The following is a 26,486-nucleotide window of genomic DNA, read 5'->3' as shown; positions in this document are numbered from 1 at the left end:
AAAAGAAGGAAAAAGCAGCCTTGAGTATAGATCCGTGTATTGTGACGCCTGTAAACAGTGCCCGCAGTTTGAATCGACATTCTTCAGTAAATTAATTTCTTCGCTTCACTGCCATCGCTTACAATTAAATCTTGACACTTGAATGTTGGATCTGAAAGATGGTATTGCTATAGCTAGCTTTCTGCCGCGATGACTCACGCTGCAGCGACCAAGGAGAGGCAAAATCGCGCATAGAAAGTAAAAGTCTTTACAAAGTACGGCCCCTCACCACGTCAGACCGCGCACGCAACCACGGTTGCTCGCACTACGAAGAAGCACGCGTTTACAAGGCGTCGCTGCCTTCGCAAACAAGCGCTAAACAACGTATTGTTCAGGGGCGGAAAACCACTAGACCCCAGGCTCGGTTCCTCTGGCACAAAACCATGCAGTGCTGCGGTAACGAGAACGCGAAACGCGAGGGCTAAGCCATTGCCGAATTTATAATTCACCTAGCGTGAGAGCCATCGACGATTGGGCACCTGCACTGCGCACGGCCCAATCACAGTAGCCAGCAACACGGCAGTCAAGGCCGCAACGAGTCCGGCCCCTGGGACTTCGCGAACTCGATTCCTGATTGGCCGAGGCCAGCGTCCGCACTGCTGCACGGTTTTACGCTTGGCCGTAGTGTGGCGCTATCTCCTCGCCGTCGGCGACGTGTCTTCGATAGCTTGCTGCGCCGATTCTCGGAAGACGCTGCTGGCGATGCTCGCTCGGCTGTGCCGTCTCCCCACACAGGAGAGGGGAGGGGGAATGCGGCGTCTCCAAGCCGCACCCGACCAGAAGCCATTAAATTGTCCCACGCGCACTTGACTTTCAGCAATTAATCAGCAGGCCCTGCCTTCTTAGAAGCTTCTACACGACACCGGAGGGCAAGCGTATGCGTCTCTGGGGGAATTTTTCTTTTGCTTTTTTTTTGTCCAAAGCGCGGATTAGGTATGAGTGTCAAATGCGCCCTACATGAACTTTAAGACTTACAGTATAGAACCGAAACACTCTCGTGAAGAGATTACTTTGTGTGCGCTTCTAATTTAACTAAATAATTCCGGCGAAATAAAATCCCGAGCTCTCCACCGCGGACTTTCTGGTAGATCATATAGCGCCCACTAATCAATAACCATGATTACTGGGGCAGCCAGGCTGGACTGGACCGCTTCTTCTTCGTACAAATTAAGAGGGCATGATGACCGCGCATGGCCGCACGGGCACTGTTCATAACGAGGTGCAACGAAGACTCGGGTTCTCTGCGCAATTCATTAGCGTCGTTTGCGAATGTACAGCGAAGACTCATTAGATGGCTGAGCTGAGCCAGCACTAAAACGCGGCCTTCGGTATAGGTAATGGACACAGCGGACATTATCAGAAACGCCATCGACACACGCGGCGGCGGTCATCGGCGTTACGGCATCACCTATCTGACAAAATCTGGCAGGGTGGCTAAATGACTAAAGCGTCCCGATGCCGAACGCGATTACATCGCGAGTCAGGTTCGGTTCCTAGCCCCAGCTGTCACGTTTCGATGATGAAAGCAGCTTGCAAAAAGCGACCGGGCGTTTTAAAACAACGCCGGCTGAGTGTCTTATTACAGGTTTCTGTAACAACGGTCTTTCCCGCATGAGTTCAACAAATTCGAACCTTTAGCGCAGCGCACACGTAACATACGCTTGCCATAACGGCTCTACCGAAGTCGTCAAATGCCGGGGGTCGCAGCGCCGGTGGCGACATCTTGTGAGGCTGCGTTCAATTGAAATAGAGGATATGGCGAAACTGTAACTGCGTTCTGTAGCGCATATGTTCTCGTCCGATGCGAATGTTCTGCTAGCGACAAGTTCCTGCAATAAGCTCACGTGTACCGAGCTGTGCTGGGATTATATAATGATTCTAATTCAGTTCTATTCACTTTTTATCCTTTTTGCCCATCTTAAATGGCTCGGGCCGAGCCATACCTTCGCACGCTCTAGGATCGGCCACTCGGTGACGAGGACGATAAGAACATAATAAAAAAATTTGAGGAAAAAAAGGTATATTATACTGGTCCTATTATCTGTCAAGAAAAGAGGCGCATCGTATTTCGCATAGGTGGCGTCGTAAGCGAAGTTTATGTTGTCATTTAGGAGACTGCTTGTAACAAATAGACCACCCGAGATATTCGATAGATTTTCAGGCATTTCAATTATTCTGAGCATCATTGTGCGCAATCTAGAACGCGCACCAATATCTCTGCCTTTCTTCGCAAATAAACTTGACACTCTCCCTGCTCCGAGAACGTCTCGGTGCACTAATTAGTCCACTACTCGACCGAAACGAACCGTTTAACTGCTCAAGCGGCGCAGTTAGGCGGGTCCCCGTAATTTGTAACTGCAGTCAGTTTCATGAGCGTCACTGCCACGGTCCGGAGGAGGCGCCCATCCCGGTGCCAGCTAGCGGGGCGTGACCAACGTAATCCGGGAGCCATCATCCTGGATCGGCGGAAGCGTCTGTCGCCTCCGAGAGGGACACATTATTATGTGTTAGAGAAACAGAGAGAGCTGTGTTTGAAAATGAGAGGGCAAAGAGGACTGCAGCTTCCCGACCACGCCCACAGGACAATTCGAGCTCATGAGGTTAGGTAGAATCTCTTTACGGTCACCGAATCCCACTGCCCAAAGTTCTACGTGTAAGACCACTTAGGTGATTTCACTAGCTCCCAGCTGGAAATGATAGTAAACTTCCAAAATTCGTCAGTTGGAACAGTGGCATTGCAGTTAATTAGATACGCGTTCACTCAGTGCACGTTAAAGAACACCAAGCGGTCTAAATTAATCCCGAGCCCTCCACGGAGCCCATATGGAGCTTAGGAACTTTAAACCCCACATGCGATACCATATAATACTGTAACATACAATACCACACCGTACCAGCCGCCACGATCGCTCAGTGGTTAGCGCGCTCGGCTGCTGACCCGAAAGACTTGGGTTCGATCCCGGACGTGGCGGTCTAATTTCGTTGGAGGCGAAATTCTAGAGGCCCGTGTACTGTGCGATGTCAGTGCACGTTAAAGAACCTCAGGTGGCCGAAATTTCCGGAGCCCTTCACTTTCCGGAGCCCTTCACTACGGCGTCCCTCATAGCCTGAGTCGCTTTGGGACGTTTTACCCCCTTAAACCGCAGCGTACCGCACCACACCGCACCGAATAATACAATAATAACCTTTTTTTATGCAGTTAGTGATTTTTTTTAGCGGCACAAACCACTCGGGTACCTCACGCACATGAATATTTTCAGCAGTTTCAGTTTTTATGTTTGTTAAACTGAAGTGCAAGAAACGTCCCGACAAAACGGTGCGGCTTCCTGCGAACAAAGTTGAGCAAGAGCTCTGTTCTGTCATGTACTCGTTTTGGTCAAGCTGCATGGCTGAGGTTTCGTGGGACACCGCCTAAAACAGGGTCAGTGTCATAGAGGTCGAGGGCACGCTTCCGTCCAAACCTTGTGAGATGAAGTCGGCACCAATATAGAGATGGTCATTTCGTGTGGGCCGAACAAGAAAAAAATTTGGAGGGGACACTTAAACTCCGCTTTAAGGGTATGACGCGAAAACGTTAATGGGCTCACGCCCATACATGCGGAGTTGGCCATTCTCTACTTTACATTCATAGACCCCTGCGAGTCCTCATACCATTCCTGGCACAGTGGTGCAGCGGTTAATTAAGCGATGCGCCACTGCCCTGCGATAGCAGGTGCTGCCATTTGTGGGGCTTCTGACACCCAGCTTGGTCTTCCCGAGCAACCTCTCGCTCCCAATCATTAATCTAACTGCCACCTGCCACCGTGGGCGGTTTGCTCACAATCCGGTGGGCAGATTGTGATGACGCCACAAGGTCACATGACCTCGGTGGCCCACCTGCCACCAAGGTTGCTTCGCTGGGGACCTGCCCCAAAGCAGGCTTCAGACAAACAAGCAAACATAACGGATAAACTCGACGAATGCCCACTATAAGTGCTATTGCACTAAAAAACAATAGTAATAACAGGATGTAAGTACCTATCCGCGGGGAAGATACGAAGGTTGAACTTGGGTGAGAGCATGCGGCGTTGTGGTCGGCGCGTTATTAACTTGTAGATGATATGCACCAGATCCACAAATTACGTTCATTCCGCTACTGCTGCCTGCCCTCTGAAAAGCGATCAGCAGTTCAGCTGAGATCTGGTATTCATCATCCAGTCCTTTTAATTATGATCCCCCCCCCCCCCCCCCCCCCAAACACACACTAGCCAAAACGTCGTCGTTTCTTCAGCAACCTTCCACTTAGTCTGAACGGAATCCTGGGGCTAAAGCGACATTAGCCAGTCTGACTTCCTTTTCCCAATTTTTCCCTCTCATTCTGCGTGTGCTTTCAGCACGCGAAAGCAAACAACAGACTGTCCCACGTTTCTGGTGCGGGCTAATGATTTACTACTCTAGGATAATAACGAGATGAGCTGTGTTGTCTCGCGTGGCTCGGTACCGAATGTATAACAAATTGCTCTCGTCGCGCGAGGAGGGCCTCTTTTATGCGACGCACCATTCGCGAGCTATCCTCATTTGGGCTATAACGTGCTCTTGCCACCCCGCAATCCAGTTACCCATCACTCAAAGAAAAATGGCGACTCTCAGTCGTATCAACAGGGCCGCCAATTTGCTTCATCACATATCTCACGAGCACGTGAAAGCGGATGCTCTCTTATTACACCAAAATTTCTGCAATCTCATCAAAAAAATTTTTAAATGGCTGGAGGTTTAGCGTTGCTGAGCGTAGTTTTCTGCACGTGGACACCACCGCCACGTACCTGAAAGCGCTACTGGGGTGTCCAGGGAGCCAGCTATGCGCGTCTTCAAGTTTTTCATCGTCAATGCCAATTTATCCAACGTGTGCCAGCGGCCTATGCTTCAGTGCCACGTTTGTGTAGCAATGTTGCCAACGCCAACGCGTATTGCTCTAGTGCCGTGTTTCTGCCACAACGTTGTCCACGCCAACGCATGCAGCGCACATCTATCTGTCACTGCCGCCACATAGCTCAGAGCGCAAATGTTAGTTTGATAGCAGTATTAGCGGATGAAGAAGGCGATTTGCAATGCATAGCGCGAGAGTGTGTCGACCACGAGGCGCGTTCGGCTGCAGAGATAGTCTAGAGCTCTCGCGCACTGGCCATCGAAGCTGATGAATTCGCGCCGCCGCGGGTTCGAATCCCAGTCAAAGATATTTATTTGATTCATTTCTTCCTTTCACTTGGCACAAACCCACTACCACCGCAAGGTATTTGCAAACCCACAAACATCCCAAAATCTTGCTCGGTGTTTTCCCATTCGCCCCGCCGCGGTGGCTCAGTGGTTAGGGCGCTCGACTACTGATCCGGAGTTCCCGGGTTCGAACCCGACCGCGGCGGCTGCGTTTTTATGGAGGAAAAACGCTAATGCGTCCGTGTGCTGTGCGATGTCAGTGCACGTTAAAGATCCCCAGGTGGTCGAAATTATTCCGGAGCCCTCCACTACGGCACCTCGTTCTTCCTTTCTTCTTTCACTCCCTCCTTTATCCCTTCCCTTACGGCGTGGTTCAGGTGTCCAACGATATATGCGACAGATATTGCGCCATTTCCTTTCCCCAAAAACCAATTATTATATTCCCATTCTGAATAGTGCTCTCGTGCCAAAAATTCTCAGCTTGTCGAAAAGCTGTTACGTTCCCTAAGCAGCAGGAAGCCACCTGTAAGAAACGAAATGGGGAAAGAACGCGTGGAGTACCAGTAGATAGAAGAGTGCGGCACCTTCGACTTTGGAGCAAAGAACTACAGAATTGACTCGCGAGGTTGCCAGAGAGAGCGGCCAAGCGGAAAAAGGTGTCCTTGTAGAAAGACTGAAGTAGCGACACTGTAAAACTGATTTCGGAGAAGCTCTCAACCGTGCGTCTCACGAGGCGCTCGGTCCTCTTTTTATAGCGTCATGTTCGCTGTCACTATAGCATTGTGTAAAAAAGTCAGACGCTATATTAGGGCAGGCATTTTCAGCCCGTCTTTTCACTGACGGCATGCTAAGAGACGGCGCTTCTTTCGGGTTTTTGCGCTGACAGTCCTCCGCCTCTATTCTTCACCGTCTTCTAGCAGACTCGTTTTTGGGCCCTCTCTTAACAGATGGAAGAACATAAAGTGTTCAAATGTTCTATAGCTGGATACAAGTCAAGAAAAAGGCGGCTATTTCCCATCAAACGATCCCCTTCCAGTCAATGGCGTCGGCACGTTCTCATGAACCTGATCGTGACAATGCAGGGAGTGACGTGACAAAGCAAGTAGGCGAATATCCCCCGACAATACAGGGAGGGTACTGTCCCTTTCATTTGCCGCTCCCTGCATTGTCACACCAACAGGTTCATGAAATCGCTCGTCGCCATTGGCTAGGAGGGGGTTCTTTGACGAGGAAAAGCCGCTCTTCGTTGAGTTGACTCCGACTATAGAAGGAATGCGGGGCCGCGTTCATGCTGTCACGGTGAGCACGTCATATATGAATGTCCTAGGATTATCGACGTTTTAGTCAATGACCGGTGAAAGGGACTTCACGCGCTAGAACGTCCAAAACCAGAAAAAATGATTTTAACGACTTAATTTTCGCGATGGCCTAATTTTCGCGGTTTTCACAAATCAGAGAAAGCAGCGTAAGATAAGCCCCACAAATAAGTTCGGCAAAACATCAACCCAAGACTAAAAAAAAATCCCTGATATCAGCACACTGTTCCTGTCTCTATTTAGAAATGGAATTGAAAGAAGTGGTCAAATAATTTAGTATCGCATATAGTAAAATGGTCCGGTAACCCCTAGAGATAATGAATTTATTAAATCTCTGCGTGTAACATTGTCACTCAGCTAATGTTTCCATCCTGTTTACGTCCACCTCTAGATTTTTTACAGGCTGCTAGAAACGCCCTACCGATCAAGATCGTCTCCATCACCGTAGGGAGCTAGCATGCGAACAGTTAGCCTCTGCATTCTCAGCGTGTAACATCGGTCACTATCTTGTTGTTTCTAGCACGGCTTCCTCTTGAATGCTTTCTAATTCAGGGCAGCAATAATTTGCATTTTTTAAACTCTGTACTTGTCAACAATGTTTCCTTGTACTGAATTAAGGTGGCAGGGTATCGGACACAGGTAAACAAGTATTCTAGCTTTGGGATTTCGAAACATTGCGCGATTACTTTATATGGGGTATTGGTCCATGCAGTTAACATTAACTCGTCTTCTCAGTCTTTCAATTCTTCTCTCGAAATTACCACTAATCCCGGTGCGCAACACTTTTTTTATACGCAAAACTTTTAGCTGGAGGAACAATTAAAGTATTCCACGGCAACGGTTAGATTATTAACGCCGAACAAGACATCAGGAATCTGTGTGCCATAAATGAGCCAGACCAGTTTAAAGACACCGCTTCGGTGTCTTTTTTGGCGACAGCTCGGAGGCTTTTTGTGCTATAGCTACATGCTACAAAGTACCTGGCTTTGCACCTATAGTTTTTTTAAGTTATAACAACTGAAAAGGCGCAGGCAGGCAACTTGGTGGTTGTAAAATCATAGTACGTGAAACTATAACCTGAGTCACCCCAAGCACTTCAGGTTCCCACAATTTCCAACTTTCACGAAGTTCTGTTTTCTTTGTAAAATACGCATACATGACATCCTTGGGATGTATTCTATCTATCTATAATCATACGCCGAGATTTTAAGTTCTCGCCGAAAAAGTTCGTTTAAACCGACGTCAAATATTGCAATTTCAGTCTTACTATGAAGGCTATTGGCACTGCGGCATGCTAAACAACTGCGCGCTAGCTATAGAGAATGGACTAATGAAATGAGCGGAGTTTTGACTGCGTGAGCAGTTCTTTATATCACGATGGTGTGGACAAACGATGTGAGGAACCGAAGGGAATGTGGGCGGGACCATCTCGCTTGTGGTACCTTTGTTATGCAAAACGAAGACAAAAACGTTAACTTCCTTTTTTTTTCCTTTTTACGGGAGCGACACCTTCTTTATTATTGGACTCTAAATTTTAATCAGCTTCTCAGTTTCCCATTTGGAACTTTACGCAAGACCACTGGGACAAGCTTTCTGGTTCATGCATAAATTTCACACCGCCTCCGAGCCTGGGAAGGAGCGCTACGCCGAAGCAATCTGTTTTAAAACAGCCATTTCGCTCTGTGCGTGTCGCTATTGACAAGTATCGAGCTCCGCTCATTAAACTTGTACGAGCAACAACTGAAGGTGCTTGCTACGATGTCGTCCAAACTCACGTGCCACTGTTCGATCCAGATCTAGTACGGTGTGTTGTGCATGTGAGTTCTTGCCCACTGGGCTGGTCTTTGTCACAAGTGTAAATAATACGAGCGGTAGCAGCCCGGTTACACGAGGAGTTGGGTTGTTTTTATGTGTTTAGCTCGTGCCGAAAATGCGTAGAGTAAAATGTGTAAAAATCCTGAGTAAAATAGGGAAGTGCGCGATGCAAACAAAAACCATACAGGGGCTTCATTATAACCTGTATTTTCAAATGTGATTTGTACATCGTTGCATATGACTTCGAGCATACGTAGCAAGTAGCGCGAGGTGCAGTCAGCGCGCAAGACACCGTTAGAGCAGCAGCTATAAGTTTCGCGCTGCTGCTGATTTAAAGACACATGGAGTGTCTTTTAAATGGGCTGAACAGTAGACTTATGCAAATCTTGTTCGAATCACTGTTTAGCACGAACTGAAATTTAGCTCTCTCTCCAACGCTGCTACAAAACGCTGTTACAAATCATGGCAACTGCTAATAGAAGCGGTAAAAAAAGGCTAGCGGTGATAGCCAGCTTTCAGAAGCAGCAGTTATAGCAATAGAAACAATGCTAGATGTGTGTACTCGCCAAACGGTAAATTCACCGTCTTCGCTACCACGCACAAAAAAAGAAGACGACGATACATGCGTACCGACGTACGCACCCCAGTTATTCTGAAGTGCTGCAGAAGGGAAGCGAACGTTAACGCTTTCTGTTTCTCCATAGGACGATCCGTGCAAGGAATTCGCGGCGCCAGGCGTCAAGTGTGACGTCATTTCTGTCAAACGCAGGCGACAGCTTCGGTGCAGTTCGTTCAAGCGAGTGAACACGTGCAAAAGGCGCTTTAGCGGCTTAACGCCAGGAAAACGCATCGATACAGCGGTCGTTAATCCACCGGCATGGCGACAAAGAGGGGAAAAACGCAGCGAGTCAGCGTTTCGGACAGAAAATATCCAACAGTGAGATGGTTTTAGACGCTAATTATGCGAGCTGACCGCTGGATTCCGCGGCTTTTAGTGGTCTTGTAAAGGTGTAATCTTTTGCTTTGTTTCGCGGGTGGGAAAATGTTCCGCTACCTTCGAAGCGATTAAGCTCATTCAGAAAATCTCTCTTCCTTTTTAAATCTTCGTGGTGGCTCCCTGGTTAGCGCGTCCGGCTGCTGAGGTCGAGGATGCAGGTTCATTCTGGGCAGCGGTGGCTGCGTTTGGACGGCTGCGAAACGCAAAAGACACCCGTGTGCTATGCGACGACAGCGCACGTTAATTATAATTAGTAGTTCATTAGGTAAGCAAATGGAGCAGTAACTGCCTCACTTCATGGAGTACACCTCAACTGCGCCTTGAGGGAAGGGAGCAAGGTGACAGTGAAATATGAAAGGAAGCAAGAGGTGCCGTAGTTAAGGGCTCCGAAATAATTTCGACCACCTGGGGATCATTAAAGTGTACTAACAACGCACAGCACACGGGCGCCTTTTAATGCGAAAGCACTTATCCGGAGGATCACAGCATAGCAAAATAGTCTAGCGTTTGTCTGTCCCAGACCAACCTGGATCGCACAAATTCCGCAGGTGGCAGCACCTGCCATCCCAGGGCAGTTGCGCATCGCTTAACCGCTGTGCCACTGCGCCAGCAGTGGTATGAGGACTCCCGCGGATCTATGAATGTTAAGTAGAGAAGGACTAATTCTGCATATATGGATACGCCGCGCTCTCCCGCTGTATACGAATGTTGTGAACATTCTTTTTTGCGTCTCGCCAGGTGGTCAAAATTATTCCGGGCCCCTCCACTACGGGACCTCTTTCTCTACTCCTTCTTTCACTCTTCCTTCTTCCCCTCCCTTGTATATATCTCTTCCCCCCCTGCAGGGTGGAGGTGCCCACCGAGAAATGAGACGGTTGCTGCGCCTTTCTTTTCCTGGCAACCAATAATTGTCACATTATTTATTGATCGTGAAAAAATTGTAAGCAAATACCGTTGAACAGCACCCAATAGTTGCCTCACGGAACGGACACGCTCTGCACTGTTTTAGTCAGTTCACCTTTATTATATTACATTAGTATAATAGGAAGGCAAAGGTAATGAGGACTGAAAGCCGGGCTGCGCAGACTGGTCGGTGTCAGCAGGAGCAGAGCAGTTATTGCGTGAAGTAAGGAACCCCTTTAGTTGATTTATCCTGCAGCCTGATCTCAGTATTTTTGAGCAACCGTAGGTCTACCTCTGAGCTCAGTGAAACTAAGCACGAAAAGCAGATTTTGCTACGCCACAGCTAGAGTTCGAAGCTCTATATCTGCTTTTTATTGCAACTCTGTCTACCAGTCCGTGTCAAACTTCTCTCCGTCGTTGCGATAGAACCTAAATTTCTCACCGTACTTCAAATGATGGCGCTACTTCGAGAAAATGTACTTGACCTAAACATGAAATGCATGCTTATATCGCCGCTATGTCACACTGAAATGCTGTCTCCAAAAGGCAAGCTTTACGTTGTTTGGAAGACCTTACGGCCTGTGATAATACGAACAAAAGACCACAGCGAGAAGCGCTAGCAAGATTCCGAAACATCGCGCATTGTATATTCAAGATTTTGCGTAAAAACGTTCCAGCAAGGTATTTCCGGATAGCCCAGGGAACAACCCGAAAGCATTAAGCGTGGAACATTAATGTTCCTGACAGACGGTTTGAGCGCTGATATTCAACATAATAACAGATCGTAGCTCAATAACAGATGTTACAAACGGCACGGTTCCTATGCATCATGCCATCTATAATAAATGCTGTGAACACAATAAAAACACAGGGACACCTTATTGCATTGCGTGTTGTGAATGCGACCGCATTCAAAGCTGTTGATGCCTTTGACGGAAGTGACTGGTCGGGCTTGTGAGCCTCTTGCCGAGCAGTGCTCTTCCCCAGCGTTTCCCATGCCCTTACATCTACTCCCTGGTCTGCCAGGAAGTTTACCCCCGGGTTCAAAATGTGTGGGAACCCTGAAGCCATGCTAGCACATGTACTGCATGGATATCCGAAGGACGAACCTCCTGAGGTCTTGCAACTCTCGAATCCTGAACTGTGGGAGGCCGCGTGATTTCGGGTGAAGACTACACTCTAAACAAAAAGGAGTAATAAAGGAGTACGCTGTCCTTTAGTGCACTCCCTTTTATAAAAGACTGCGCGCTAGAGGACGCTTACTTCCTTTTTATTCCCATACGGGCTTTTTCGTGTTAAGATGTAGAGCCATGGAGGTAGCCGAGCGCCAAAGGCTCAAGGCCACCAGACGGGGCTGTTAGACCTGGCAATCAAGTCCAACCATGCCGCTTGGTCGACGAAATAAAAGTTTTCATCTCTCCTGCGCACCGCCTGCCACCTGCCACGGTTGGCAGGGGGAGGCTTCACAACACAAACATGGTCTTGTGACGCCACTACTCGGCTCATTACGTCACGCCTCTTCAGTCAATGGGATTTCTCCGCTCTGGAGACGTCACTAATGACGTCACTGCCCGCCAGCCAATGGGATTTCTCCACTCCGGTGACGTCACTACCCGCCAGCCAATGAGAATTTTTTCTGGACGTCGCCAACAGCGGCAGGTTTTCGCTCCAGTGAGGGTTCTATGCTATCGCATAAAACCGGAAGGTATTCCCGGACGACCCAGTGACACAACTCCGGTCGCTTGGATCAGTTAGACGTCTCCTCCCTTCTGCCGCAACCTCGATCATTCGCAACGGACCAGAGAAACATCAACTCGAGAGAGATCGATTATCTCGAAACAAGTGCTCACACAGAAGCCAGCGAGTGAAACTCAGCAGCCCCAATAACGTCAAGCTGCGATCGCCCTACTGCCGACACCGGTCCGGGGGAAAAATATTTTCCTTTCATTTCTGCACTGCGCCCGGGCGAAATGTCCGGCGAGAAAGCACTAGAAGGTCACTACAAGCGTAAGGACGAGCTGCTTGAAGTACCAGAAGCTTTAGCTGATAACTTTGATTTTTTTTTCTTAATGTCCTTCTGCACTTCAGCTGACGCTCTTCAGCTGCAATTAAGTGCCGTTTCAGCTGCCTCTCCCCTTGAAAAAATAACGACAGTGAAGGATACACAACAAACGGACTCGAAGGACGTGTAATTAATCGCACACTGATCTACAGCGGTCAATGAGGGCAAAGGCCAGTAACGTTCTTTCTTTCCAGTGTCTCCTCTAACTCTTTCCTTGCTAATTACGCAGCCTGTAGCGCCATAAATCTCGCGATTTGCCGATATTTGCGTCAATTTCCAGCTGCGCTCCTCTCTCCCCTAGGGTAGCTCTGCAAAACGAGTTTCGCGGCGCCATAGCAACGATAAACGGTGACCTCACAGCAGCCATTAGACGCCATGTTAAATCTCCTATCGGCTTTAAAGTCACGTTTTCGGAATCAACGAGCTCGCGGCGGGGTTCGTTTTAGCGCTGTCGTCAGACTGGCGCGCAATGACGTCGAGTTACGCCGTTGTTTACGACGAAGCTGTCTCCGCTGGCGAGCGTAAATTAAGCGCTGACGTTCAAAAGCACTGACAAAAGAAAAAGCACCAAGCGAGCAAACAGAAACGACACCCTTACTTTGGCAATTTGTAAAAAGGGAAAAGGACAAACAGGAGGGAGTATTACGACGCCTATGGGATCGCAGCGCTGATTGGCTGTCCAGGATTGACGACGCCAAAGTGGGACGTATATATACCGGGTGTTTCAGGGAAGACTGGTAATCTTCAAAAATAGGCTTCTTGGCGTAAAAATGTGGCTTTTGTGGCATAGTATTACCGGTGTTGACGGACACCGGAAAGCAGGTTAATTGTCTCTGATATTTAACGTTTTACCTATCACATCTAGATATTTGTAGCCGGACGTTAGTAATAGCCATATCGGTTATTAGAATTTCGAAAACGCGATTATCCTCGGCGCTGTGGCTACACAAAATCTGGGTACATCGCGCCAATATGCATGCGCTTTCGAAAAGCATGCAGGCAAAGCAACCTTTCCTGTGCACGTGACTAGTAAAAAAAAGCCAAATTTTGTCGAGCCACAGCGCCAACGTAAATTGCATTTTTTTTATTCTAAACAATGATATGGCTATTACTACCGACCGGCTACAAATCTCTAATTACAACTACGCGTGTAACTCCAATAGTTAAAAAGATAATTATTAAAAAAATAGTTAACCAGTTTACTACTTAAAACAATTAACCGGTTTTCTGGCGCCCGTCAACGCTAATAATACTATGCTGAAAAAGACATATTTTTTACGTCAAAAACCCATTTTTGAGAATTACTTAAACTCTTCCCTGATACACCTGGTATAGGATGTATGTTTTCCGGCCGTTAAATTCGAGTTTCAGCGCCGCGCAAGTAGGCCACTGTTGGCGCCTTAATGCGCGTACTCGATAACCATGCGACAGAGAATCAGGGCATTTCAATGGAGGCGGACGCATAGGTGACGCTGAAAATTTTTGTGATATTTTGTTATAACGAAGTCAGAGGCTTGGGCGAAAAATCAAACAACAACCATTCTTACAATTAATAGGAGGATTGCTATATATACTAACGGTATACTAAGAACTAACTACATATTCAACGGTAACTGAGCACTAAAGGTCTGCTGAGGTGATATCAAACTCAGAAAAAGGCGATACATTGGACTGAGCGATTTCGTTTTAACCAAGGTCCAGTAAGACACGCGCGCAGTATTGTCGGGCAGTTCACCGAAGTCGTTCGACATTAGTCGACTTACAAAACAGGCTAAACGAATGTCTACTCCATTGTGATGCTATGAACAGTTTATGTCGGGAAAAAAAAAAGAAAGCCTACTTGATGTTATTCTAGCGGATCCATCTAACCTTGACCTCCATAGCATGAACCCTTTTCCGAGCTCTACATTTTCATTTCCTGTATCCATCGGCTTAAGCGGAACCCCCCGTGCTACTAAGGGCATCACAAAGCTGTACAGTCAGAACAAGGTGATGTCAGGTTACTTAGTAAACTGGCGAAACGACTTCTAGAAGGGAAAAAAAGCCCGCTGCGCATCTCGCGGGCGTGCCGCGGGTGAAGCCCAGTAACTCAGTATCGTCGTGACGGAACATATAGCGCTAAGACACCAGGACGAACAAAGAAAGAGACAACACGAGCGGTAACTTTCAACTGAAGTTTATTCATTGCATGCGAAGTTCTTATACAGGCTGAATATCGCAGAAATACTACCAGGCTATCGTGCCGTGAGTCACCACATAACACGCACTTACTTTTTATTTACATCGTCAAGGAATTCAATTTCTTTCTTTGAGAGCGAGATAGATGCTGCACTAACACATTTATATTTCAGTTTTCGTATCTGTCTGGCTTCTACGATCTCACGTGTTAGTTGATGTTTATATTTACTGATGATTTGGCATTCTTTGAAAACTGGATGGCACATGTGTTAGTGCAGCATCTATCTCGCTCTCAAAGAAAGAAATTGATTTCCTTGATGATGTGAACAAAAAGTAAGTGCGTGTTTGTGGTGACTCACGGCATGATAGCCTGGTAGTATTTGTGCGATATTCAGCCTGTATTAGAACATCACATGCAATGAATAAACTTCAGTTGAAAGTTGGCGCTCGTGTTGTCTCTTTCTTTGTTCGTCCTGGTGTCTTAGCGCTATATGTTCCATCATGGCAAACCAACTCGCCCGAACAGCCACTCTGATCAGTATCGTCAGCTGTCTCTTGGTTTTATTGATATTATTTTCTCAGTATTTCGATGCTGGGCAGGTATCGCTGCCAACGCAGAGTCTAGGGATAAGTATAGGGATAAAAATATCAGTGGTAAAAACGAATTTAGCCTCAACTATACCTCTTTGCTCCGGACGACAGCCTGCAATGTTAATTTACGTCCCGTGAAAGCGTAATTCCCGCATTTTATCCCCGTTCACCGCTGTTTTCGCAGATAAGTATATCTTCTTCGTCCATTGTGGAGGAGACCGTAAAGCACGTCGGGTTTATAGAGTCGTATAAGTCATATTTACGCCGTGTCGAGCAAGTCAAGCCCGAGGTCACGCGAGCCCACGCCGCCATCAAGTGTGTGTGTTTGTGTGTGTGTCTATACCGGCGATGCAGAAGAGAAAAGAAAGGCGGTCGACCACCACGGCACGTGGGGCGACTCGACGGATATGCGACATTATGCGAGCCCGCGCTTGTATGCACCGAGACGCTGAACCGTGATTAACACGCCCGGGTCACGACACTCGCCGACAGAGCCCGAGTCGTGACAATCACGCTACAAAGGCCGCGGTCGGTCCAAAAATTGCGCACTGTGCGCACGAATGGTCTCTATAGTGCGGCACTTGCAGATCGCGCGCTTCACTCAATCGCGTATATAGCGACGCCGACTTGTTGTTCCCGACGACAAAATGGCGGCACTCCAGGCTTCGCGGAAATTCCGCCGCCACCCGCGAAGCGGCGCCACCATCGCTGAGGATCGGCCACGGCGCCTAACTTAGCAGTAGTAAAAATTGTAGTGGTATTTGTTTTGTGCGGAATACAAGGCAGAGATTTGGCCGCGGACCGAAGAAGTGAAAGACCCGGCAGGAACAAGGTGGAACGATGCGATTGGTTATGGAAATGATAGGTTATGTAAAGAATCAATAAGCTCGGACAGCCTGCACAGCTGGTGCGCGTCAAGATTTCGGTGCCCCCGCTGAATGCGTCCGTGTGGTTTCAGCTTTCACACCTGCTTTAAGTGTGCTTGCCGCGTTATCCCGCGCCTGGCTTCTAAAGGAATCGTATTGCTGCGCATATCTTCCGGGATGGCTTTTATTCAACCCTTCAAACGTTTTAGTTAAAATGCCGCACAACAGGTTGCGAATGATGCACAGGGTTCAAGGCTGAACACTAATGTAATTGCTGTTTAATGAGTTTTCAAATGCGGCTTCCAATTGAAACATTGCAGCCCGCTCATTGAGACGCTGAAGCCCATAGTGGCTTTGGCGGGCCCGGCCTCTCATTTTCTGCTTAGTGACGCCAGTGAAGCTGCTAAAATTAAAGTCGGACATGCGGTCATAGGAGACCATTCCCAACAACTCCACACGCAAATCACACGTCATTACTGTGTAACAAATATCGCCGCAGGTTCGCAGGTTCTGCAAGCGTGCTGGCCTTTAAGCAACACACAGGACATTTTGGACACGCAGAAGTACAGGCGGACAGGACAGGCGTTAATGGCGACGCGCGTCACACGTCTTTCGCAAGGGTCGAAGCCCCCTGCGATGTTTTGCATTTTTTTTGCCTTACCGCAGCAAATCTCCGGATTTCCACAAGTGCCACCAGCGGAGAGGGGACATAGATTTCTTCCGCCAGCGAGAACCAACGCAAAGAGGGAAAACTTCCGATCCCGAATACATCACGGTCGATGTCTTTTCCCACCGTTTCTGCTTGCGCGATGCCCGCTCCGTTCCGGGAGGCGTGAGAGGTTGTGGCCAAAAGGAATCGGCAGCTTCTCGACCGGGCGCAAACAAATCAATGCCGTCCACGTCGTTGCTGTCGCCCCTCGCATCCTCCGCGTCGTACTTTGTGAACAAATCGGCGCCCGATTCGTTTTGCTTTTGTATCGATGGCCAGAAACGCGCGCCAGAGGCGTTACCGCAGCGTGTGATGCAATTTGCTGGGGCTGATGAACGAGCGACGAGGGAAGGGGAGGAGTTGTGCTTAGCAATCAACTTGCGCCAGCAGCACCCCCGGAGCTTGCAAGCAGCGCCTATGGCCAAGAAGTGGATCGGTGGGCTACCTTTTGGTGGACTTTTGCTAAGGGCAGGCCTCTTGGGATGCCGGCGGTGCGGACAAAAGAAAAACACAAGGTACTTCTGCTTGTTGCCTTGAAGAGAACACGAGCCTTCTCCTCCAGAGGCTCCCGCCGCGGTAGTTCAGTGGTTACGGCGCTCGGCTGCTGACCCGAAAGACGCGGGTTCGATCCCGGCCGCGGCGGCGGAATTTCTATGAAGGCGAAATTTTAGAGGTCCCTGTAGTTTGCGATGTCAGTGCACGTTAAAGAACCCCAGGCGGTCGAAATTTCCGGAGTCCTTCACTACGGCGTCCCTCATTGCCTGAGTCGCTTTGGGACATTAAACCCCCATAAACCATAAACCATCTCCTCCAGAGGCTTGTTCTAGTACCACGCTGCTCCGCTGCACGTAGTTCGCGCTGTGCAGCCATAATCTAAGCTGATTATTTATGTAAATCCGAAGGTGAAGATCTCGGGGCCGAAAGGTTGGTGGTGTATCGGAGGCAGTCGCGTTAAATTGTTTGTGTGCATAGTTCATGGGTTTGGCCACCAGCATGGCCTTCGGTTGGAGTTAGAGGCAGTGCCAAATCCAGAGTACGAAATGTTACCCAATAGCGCTGACCCCTCCAAGCGCTATCTAGAGCAGAAAATACTCTGTTACAGCGCCATTTGAGCCACCCGTCAGCGAGTTTCAGTTAAGTATAGCGACAACATGCATCCCCTATGGTCACAGCAATGCGTCTCCTAATGCTCGAATGCGAGGGCAAGAGTCCACACTTCTGTTCACCGGTAAACATAGTCGTCAACGAGCGTTTCAAAAATGACACCGCTCCCTGCTCCGAAAAACATTCCCGTCGACACTACTCTGCACATCACGTCTCGGTATCTGCGACTTTAGGGGCTGACGCATTGAAATGCCCGGTGGCGGTCAGTCGCTTCCGCGGCGTTCGTATACAGTTTACAGCTGATAAGCCCGCACGCAGCTTATTCACCCTGATCCATCATCGTCAGAAACTCGCGCTGTCACACGCGGACGAGAAATCCTTCTGCGTTCGCGCCACGAACTCATGCACACCGACACCGTTTTTCACTGCACAGCACGGGCGAAAGAAACGGGTAGTTTTCGCTCCGTAGTGTGAGGGTTCTCAGACCACGAAACATCGTAGCAGCATTTCCTGGAGATTAATAGAGCGGCCTGACTTTGGGATGCTATTAGGTCCTTCTCAGCTGCGATGTGGAAGCGCGAGACACCAAAGGACGACTAAACGCACAAAATCGGCGCGTCCATTTGCGTTGCTAATATTCAGCGGATGAATACTACTACTATGTCGAAGTCCACTGACAGTGGCTTTCACGCCACGTGCCGTGACTCAGAACCACCAGTTCGTGTAAGCACAACAGGGCAGACCTTGGCGACTTTCTTCCGACGGGTCCGAAAGCGGCGTGCGACTTTCCATTTGATGCCAGTGTAACGCGAACGTTTGGTTGTACGCAGTGCGTGCAAAGGGCCATCTAACGTGAATGACTGTCTGATAGACCGCATTTCCGCCGTTTGTCACCACAGGTAGAGAGCCCTCGGTGGCGATGGGTGCCCTAGGAAAGAACCGGATCACAAAACAGGCTGTCTACATAACATACCAGGTCGCGCGCAGTGGTTTCGTTTAGTAACTTGGGCGCCCTTCGTGAGCCCACGGACAACGTCAAACACCGCCGCATAATAGGACAGGCTCAGCTCTGAGGCTCAGTTAATAGCACGGCAGCCAATCACAATGTATCCAATGACTCAACGCCTTTTGTGCTACCGATAATGTGCACTGCTTTAATCGCGACAACGAGCGCATTTGATCAGCGCGCCTTTTCAGCCGCTATACGCTGCTGCGAAACACTATTAACGCGAAGCAAGCTTCACATTGTCCTCCTCATTACCGGTTCGTGGCTCGCGTGTCAAGCCCAGGACACCCGCTGACAAGCGGATGGCATTTGAGAACTCGCAGTACGCCGACCTTCCGCGGACAACCTTGAACTTGACGCGGACGGCACCCCGAACACGAGCGAAAATCGCGCGACACCCCGGGCTGCGTCACGCTGCACATAACGCAACGCGAGCGAATGACACGGCGCCGTGCTTACGGTAATCTAGCCAGCAAGTAAAAAAAAAATTAAATTCAATAAGAAACAGACGCGATATCGTGGAAACGGTCGAAGGTGCCACAGCCCCACCATCGCTGCATGAACCGCGAGAATGAACGCAGCTGTCGCGCAAAGACGCACAACGCGTGAGGTGCTACACGCGCGGGTGCGCACCACCAAGGCGCAGTATACACAAGCGCTGGCACCCGATTCATCCCGCGCGTGAGTCCGGTGAGTGTAAGCCACAAGTGTGCGGCGCGCGACCGTTGCCGGGGCAAGAGGGGGGCTGTGGGGAGGGGGGCAGAGAGGGGGCCCAGAACCACAACGCCTCGGAAGAACAAAGCCGGACGCTCTGTTCCGCAGTTCCCCAAAATTACTCCCGCTGGCCAGAGCAGAAAGGAGAGGAGGGGGGGTCCGCGCCGACCAAGACGGCCGCCGAAAAGTACACGCTTAGCCGTCTTTCCGCGCACCGGCGTTTGGAAGGAAGACGTCGCGCGGAAGGAGACGGCGGGAAAGAGACGTCGCGTGACATCGCGCAACGCGTGTGCGTTGGGCCCCCCGGCACCAGCAGCAGCACCACGTGGTGTGCACAGCAGGCAACAGTTGCGCGCGCGACTCACCGGTGCCGTCCGGCAGCGCTGCGGTCCGCCGCTCTGCAGGCATGCCGCCCTCCCTCCGCCGCCGCCGCCGTCGCAGTGGCCCCGGGCGCAGGCGCCGAGCGGCCGCCACGCGAACGCAGCGGCCCAGCGCACGCACGGCTGAGGCGCGGGATGTAGCGCCGCCCCGGGGCCGTGGCGCGCAGCAGCGCATAGCCGCCCATTGAGCGGTGCACAGGCACGCCGATGCATAAACTGGGGTCCCCGTCGCTTCCCATTCAGTCGCGTGTGTTGGAGCTCCGAGTGCCTGGCATGCGGCGCTACGTGCCGCAGCAGAGTGCTGTTACAGGTGGTGACGAATTTGGGAGTTTGTGGTGCCAGGGTAGACTAAGTACCTAGAGGCACCAAAATAAAATGTTTATTCACAGACAATGTGGTTTGAAAATTATGGTGGTGCAGAGCTAGAGAATTATTATGGCGCTAAAAAGGGAGGTGGGTGTATTGGAGGTTATCATAAAGGGAAGAGGACTAGACAGACGCAACAACGTTCTTTAAATGCGATGCAAGTCGTAAAGTGTCCCGTGCGGAGGAGTTGTAATGTACGTACATACGTCGCTGTCACTTGCAGTGACAACGAGGCAAGCCACTTAGGCGTCGGAAGAGATGACTGCGTTCAATGTGAACCAAAGATTTAAAAAAAAGTAGCTTCAACCAGATTTACACCTCGTTCCACCTCTGCGTCTTTCGCGTATTTCGTTCGAGTCCGGTAAAGCAATGCCTCAAGTTATGCCGAGGGAACACCAATTGTTCTAAATGCAACGTGCACGATTCATGACAGCCTCTGCACCATCACACAGCTTTGCTTGCTAACGGTGTGCGCCTGGAACAAAACTGGAACAAGGTAACCAGTGGCCTCCCTTTCCTATTCTTGTTCTCAGATTCAAATGATGCTGCACCAACGCAGTCCCAACAAATCCCTCCAAATTCTATAAATGTACGATTTTAGTTTCCATGGGTGGACGCTATCTTATTTATTTTACCCGAGAGCCGCCTACCGCCGACGCCATCTTGGGCTGCTAATTTGCAGCCCGTTGGCTGCTGACGGAGCAGCATGTGACCTCCGGCAGTGCCATCCGCTCGCTATAATTTTTGCATGAGGGTTCGAGCCAAGTTTATCCGCGTTAGTGCTAAGACAGTAGTGCCTGCTGCCTGCAGTAACCAACCGGGAGCAGGCATAGAGTTTCTTACTATTAACAAGAGGGAAAGCTGGCGCCCCGCCTATGGGAGTTTGCATGGAGCATGGACCTATTTAATGTAGCGATAGCTACATTACGCTAGCATTTTGAGCCTCCAGCGTGGCGCCCCTTGAGCACCGTGGCGGCGCTGTGGCTGGTCACGTGGTGCGGAGCAGGTGCCGACGGCGCAGCACACCTAGCCGCCTAAAGTGAATCCACGTCTAGGGACGAAGATGAAGAAGGAACGCCCAGGGCGAAACGGAGCGGCGAAAGACTGCCTTTGCAATTCGACTGAGCGAGTTCCCCTCGGCCAGCTGTAGCTATCGCGTCACTCCAGCTTTAACCAGAGCTAAACCACAGTCAATTTTTTTATTCCTCGATGCACTTCAGTCGAAGGATTTATTACGAGGCGTGACAGAGATTACCGTGCATGCCATGTGTTCTTTCTTCTTTCATTGCCGTCGCTGTATTCTTGAACGCTTTGCAGCTGAGTAAGAAGTTCGTGCGCCGTTTCCGGAAATTCATGTCGTGCAGCGCAACCACCATTATTTTTCTACAAACTACGTGCTTCTTTTTTTCTTTTTCCAGGTGGCGTTGCCCAAATACAGCCGATGTTCGTGAAAAAGTGGGCTGGCAACACAAAGTTGCGCGAAAGTTTGTGAAGCCCCTACATCGTGATCTAGTCAGTTAAAACACCTTCGCCCGAACCAATCACGAGCCCTGTCTCCTAAAGTTAAGTACAGAGTAGTTGTTAGGATACGCGTTGTATTTCTTCCACGCCCGAGATTAAGCTATAGACAGTGGGTTTCTTTCTGTCCATATTCAATTCAAAAAGTGCGCTGAACATATGCGTTAGCTCGATGTTATAATAATAATAATAATTGATTTTTGTGGAAAGGAAATGGCGCAGTATCTGTCTCATATATCGTTGGAAACCTCCGTAAGGGAAGGGATAAAGGAGGGAGTGAAAGAAGAAAGGAAGAGAGAGGTGCCGTAGTGGAGGGCTCCGGAATAATTTCGACCACCTGGGGATCTTTAACGTGCACTGACATCGCACAGCACACGGGCGCCTTAGCTTTTTTCCTCCATAAAAACGCATCCGCCGCGGTCGGGTTCGAACCCGGGAACTCCGGATCAGTAGCCGAGCGCGCTAACCACTGAGCCACCGCGGCGGGTAGCTCGATGTTGGCACAAGTCTTTTCTGTTCACCAGTGCCGGTGTAACTCGGGGACGGCGGGAAAGTTGTGAAACAAAAACACGTCTCAGCCGCACTGACACTTCGTCATACCATGCTGCGTGTACACACCGGAGGCATTTTTATTCCGTTTTCTCTTACTCTTCTCGTAGCCCGTGATAAAACACAAATGTCCTGAGGTCATTGGCGTTGCGCACAACACTGCAGCTTTTGTTACACGGGCGCAAACACGCATTTGACCAGTGGCTAAGCAGGCGGAAGTTGCTCCATGAACAACCCGCAGGAACTTGCCAACAGTGCGGTGCGGCGAGCAGTGCGCGGTGTTTTAAAGTGTTCCTCCCTCTTCTACCCACTCCTCGTGAAACGGTGTGTATGCGTCCGCTTCTTATTGTCCACCTTCTTCACGTTCGCCTCTAAAAGCCGACTTCTTAAGCACTCCTCTCCATTAGCAAATTGCTCCACATTAGTATAGAAATCGTGAACGACTTTCAGGGGAAAACGTTGGTTGAGTTGAGTTGAGTTGAGGTGTTGAATGCTACAGGTGGGGTTAGCATTGCTTTATCTGCCGGCAATTGCTCCACCGCAGCGTCCCTTCTATATTAACAATGTCGCATCTACCCCGCTATGCGCACAGTCTCTTATAATAACACACATTCTCTCCCGCAGTCACCATCTATGCACACAATCAATCCACAGTCCACATCACAGTCCACTGCAGAAGTCACTATCTATGCACATATCCAGCCACAGTAGAACATAGGCCATTGTAGTGCCACAATCCATACACACATTCACTCACAGTATAACGTAGTCCACTCCGGAAGACACCATCTACGCACACATTCAATCACAGTAGGCCATAGTCCGTTCCTGCTGTCACCATTTAGAAACAAGATCCGTGTCCTGCAGAAATGTTAAAAAAGGCGTGCAGCCTCCCTTCTGCATGTCTGGTTTCCACTCGGGTAGACAATGATGCTTCCGAGTAGCCTTTAACATCTTACCCTTCATGGGCTTTCCTGTGGCCATTGTGATTAGCTCCACGTTCTTACAAAATATGGTAGCCGATTTGCGCAGTTAGGCCAAAGCGCATATTCCACCCAACCTAGGTAGCACATATTCCACCCGGTGGGCAGGTTGCAGGTAGCAGGTGGGGTACCTGTCACTAGACCAGGCTTCAGACAAGCGAACACACAACGGCTAAATGCGTGTAATGGCCATTGCAAGTGCTAGCGCACTAAAAGAGTTTCTATCTTGAAGCCTGGACTATGCGCGATCGACGTGCAGCGACACCGCAACACTCAAGTTGCACATATAGTCCATGTGCGTGATCACTTAAGCGCCACGCTCACGCACCAACATACGGCCGAGACTTCCAGCCCGGGCACCAGCAAAATTAAGACTGCGTTCTGTTTGCTCGTTCAGGCAACACGTTCTCGTTCAAACCTGGTAAGATGGAACCATGTACCACATGCCACAGATGATTGGTCTTATCGAAGGAAGTGCAGATCGATCGTTTCAGGGCTGACAGTTGTTGTTAGAAAAAAAATTATATGCATGTGTACACATGCCAAGGTTTCCGGATACATTGATATTCACAAGCAAACATGACGCTAAGCATGTAAGGCGAGCCAGTTAAAGAGGTACCATAAGCATCTTTGAATAACTAACAGGAATTGCTCGTGGGCGATGTAAAACGGGATAGCATACCTATTGACAAAACAGTGGAAAAGAAATAATCTGGCACAAAAAAAGACCTTAGTGCCAGTTTAGCCTAAAAACCATAACAAGAGGATCGTTGCTAACAGAAATGAATGGGCACGACCACTGCCGGAGGAACTCTTCCTCTCCCAAGAAAAAGAGTTCCTCCGGCAAGGAACTGATCAGCTCCCTCGAAGACGTCCAAGTTTTGGCCACACAGCGCGGCGTCTGAAGCCACCAGCAACCGCGGCGCACCGACTGCGCCATAAACTAAAAAGGCCCTCAACAATTAACAGGCAAGCAAAACGGCCGCTGGAGAAGCGGCCGCGGAAGACCAAGCTCGAAATGCCCTGCCCACGGAATCCCACATGAACCGCGCGCCAAAAAACGCACGCTACCACGCAGGTGACTGTAGCATGGCGATTAGATGCCGGGAGCGGGCAGTTTGGACCAATATACTGGAGCGTAACTCACCCCACCGCTCTAGCCGATCACAAGTAGGCAGCACTGCCCAACCAAGTTTCCAAACAAAGTCGCGTAGATGGTCTGGCAGAGGTGTCGAAGCTAAGCGCGCCCACTGAAAGCGGCGAGCCGCCGGCACAACAGGCAACCACAGCGAGCCCATAATGTCCATCACACGGTTTGCAACTATGTTGACATCAGATGCTACAGGTCTTACATGCCTGAAAATGGCCACTGGCGTAGCGTAGAAAGCGGTAGGCTGCTTCTACTGAGGAGCCTGGTTAATAAGGGCTGTGGGATCCAAAAAGCGCAAAGAAGGGCCCGTTGTTATTTCGCATTTCATACTGTGCCGAAAGAACCGACATCTTTAGGTAGTCTTTCTATAGCCCTGTATGGCTTAGGGCGCGCCAAACTGCGCCGGGTAAAACTGCAGCGAACCAAGTACACACGGAGCGTACTCAAGCATACGCGTGCAATGAAAGTCAGAAGGAGGGTGGTGGTGAAAAGCATTGATTCTATGTATATACAGGGAGATGTTGTGAAGGGAAGCCTCCTTACATGCTAGGTGGAGCCCCTAGTCCGGGACCCCATTGGTAGAAGGATCCGTCCAGGCCCTCTGGACCAAGGCCCGCTGGGCCTGGAAGTCCGAGGAACCAAGCAGGGCCGCCTCTCAGTCCTCCAGGGTAGGGTGAGGGTTTGGGGAAACGGCTGTGTTCTGCTGTGGTAGGTGTCAGCCACCTCCCTACAGTGCGAGCACAGGCCAGTGACCATAGGGTCGAAATCTTTCATTACAGCCGGGCATACAAGATTATTCGTAAAAAGCCGGAGGAGCACGCGTTCGTCTGCTTTCCCAAGCCCTTTGCCGGGGATGGGTAGCGTTGATGTTCGTGCTGGTAGTACTTCAGAATTTCACAAAAGCGGAATAATGGTTGCCCCACATCCGAGGTATCAGAGTCGGTATGAGGTACCCGGGAGATGAAAGCCCGGTCAGCTGCGTGTGTGGCCTCATTCCCTCCAAGACCCTGATGGCGTGGAGTCCAGATGATGTGTTTAGGGAAGGGAGGGAGTGTCGTTTTCTCTCTTCGCTTTCACCGTGGCATCACCGGTTGTGAGAATAGTAGTAGGAGTCGTAGTAGTAGTAATAATAATGAACTTTATTGATAGCGTTGATTAAGCGGTCATGCAGGGTCGTGACTCCCATTTGGTAGTGACTTTCTCTGCCCAACCTGCGAGAAGGGCTAGAGTCTTCTTGTGAGGTTTGACGAATAAATCGTTCTGTGCTTCTCGTAAGGGAGCTGGTAGGAGTTCTTTGGGCGGGGGTTTGGCCTTGCATGCCCAAAGTATATATTCCTGGGTAGCAAATTCAGATGTGTTGCAATTTTGGCATTTCGAATCGAATTCTCCTTTAGAGATTGCTTGTAACCTGTGAGGACTCAGAGCAGATCCGTTTGAATCCTTCTGAGCGTTGTGGCCTGGGCTCTAGTAAGCTCTGTATGAGGTGGAGGAAAGGCTCGCCTTCCTTGCAGCCCTTGGTTATCCCATTATATGTGTTCGAGATTTCGGAGCAGTTTTTTTTTCGGGGGGGAGGGGGGGGGGGGTAGTCGGCCTGTTTGGTTAGACCTCGAGCCAGCCTATCCGCGTCTTTATTGCTTGAGATTCCAGAGTGTGCAGGAACCCATATAATCTCCGCAATGCTATTTATATATATACATATATATATATATCGTAACCTTCGAGGACTTGGGCGGCTTCCGCACCCACGGAGCCCTCGTTATAAGAACTCATTCGCGCCACCACGACAGTCCCGTGACCAGCAAAAATAACGCATTAGGCGCCGCGAACAGCTGCGTGCGGTGGTTCAAGCGAGAAGGGGTGCCGGCAAGAAAGTGTCCGCAGCGCGCTCCTCGGCCCGAGCTGCACAACCGAACGGCAGGGAGGCAAGATTTACAATCGGCCGAAAACAATGAGAAGTGGCCTTTTTCCACCTGACATTGACAGAACGCTGCTGCCGCGCTGTCTTCGCGCCGTAAAAGGGAAAGGGGGAATCGCGGTACACGAAGCG

The 26,486-nt window shown here is 49.8% G+C and overlaps 1 protein-coding gene across 1 annotated transcript in view; it reads right to left on the bottom strand.

Annotated features, from left to right (window-relative positions):
- mAChR-B (muscarinic acetylcholine receptor) overlaps positions 1-19,929 on the bottom strand; it is a 95,530-nt gene extending 75,601 nt beyond the window's left edge. The window contains exon 1 of the mRNA XM_077628649.1: positions 19,859-19,929. The gene's annotated coding sequence lies outside the window, so the exon portion shown is untranslated. The remainder of the gene's footprint in view (positions 1-19,858) is intronic.
- Between the last annotated feature and the right edge of the window lie 6,557 nt (positions 19,930-26,486).

The sequence above is a fragment of the Amblyomma americanum genome, chromosome 6 (assembly GCF_052857255.1).
Source record: "Amblyomma americanum isolate KBUSLIRL-KWMA chromosome 6, ASM5285725v1, whole genome shotgun sequence".
NCBI lineage: Eukaryota > Metazoa > Arthropoda > Arachnida > Ixodida > Ixodidae > Amblyomma > Amblyomma americanum.
Note: the sequence above shows the minus strand (reverse complement) of the source record. Positions and strands in the feature narration are given on the sequence as shown.